This window comes from Penaeus monodon, chromosome 31 (genome assembly GCF_015228065.2).
Source record: "Penaeus monodon isolate SGIC_2016 chromosome 31, NSTDA_Pmon_1, whole genome shotgun sequence".
Classification (NCBI taxonomy): Eukaryota; Metazoa; Arthropoda; class Malacostraca; order Decapoda; family Penaeidae; genus Penaeus; species Penaeus monodon.
In genome coordinates, this window is record NC_051416.1 from 32646034 (window position 1) to 32646863 (window position 830).

The following is an 830-nucleotide window of genomic DNA, read 5'->3' on the forward strand; positions in this document are numbered from 1 at the left end:
CAAACAAATTTTACTTGCAAAATGTGGTTTATATTACTAGTCCTGTAAAACTTGTGAATTTATCATGTAAAATTTACATTAAAGGTTCTTCATAAATGGCAATGATATATATCAGTTGTAATAATAACTTCTTCCTGCCCTCTTCTGATTAGGCCCTCACCCTCTGCTTCTAGAGGGTGAGGGCATCCACTAGGTTCACAAAGTAATATCTCTTTAATTTTTATTATGTAGTGATGTAAGATTTACTGAAAGTAGAATGATCACCCAGTAACTCTTGTTTGACAATCTTAATGTCTAGGAGTCCTCAATCTGTTTTTCTGACATATAAGTGTGTTGCGATTATCTTCACACTGTCACATATTTTGTAGATGTGTAAATCTTGCGTCTGAAACTACTGAAGCATAGGGAAGATGTAGAATATTAACCTAAGTTAACCTATTCTAAAACTTCCCATAAATTAGAGCTTATTAAGTTTTCCTATAAAGTAATTTGCTTAAGCCTCAAATAATGTTTTCACGGAAATATATTAACTGTTCACATACAGTACATTTGTATTTATACATTAATGGAGAGAAAGTTAAGTGTGTACAGAAGTCAAGGATATATTTTTAGGTGCTCCCAAACTGCAAAGGTTGAAAATCACTGTGATGGACACTGATGAGCAACAGTCTGTATTTATCCCCTGTGTCAGTTATCATTTTGCAGGCACAAGTTTATAATGGTCACAACAAAGAAGGTATATGTGCAAATGCTGCAAACACTAGTCACAGCTATTATTATTATTATGTTCACAGTAAAGACATCAATATTTGTAACATAAGACACCACTG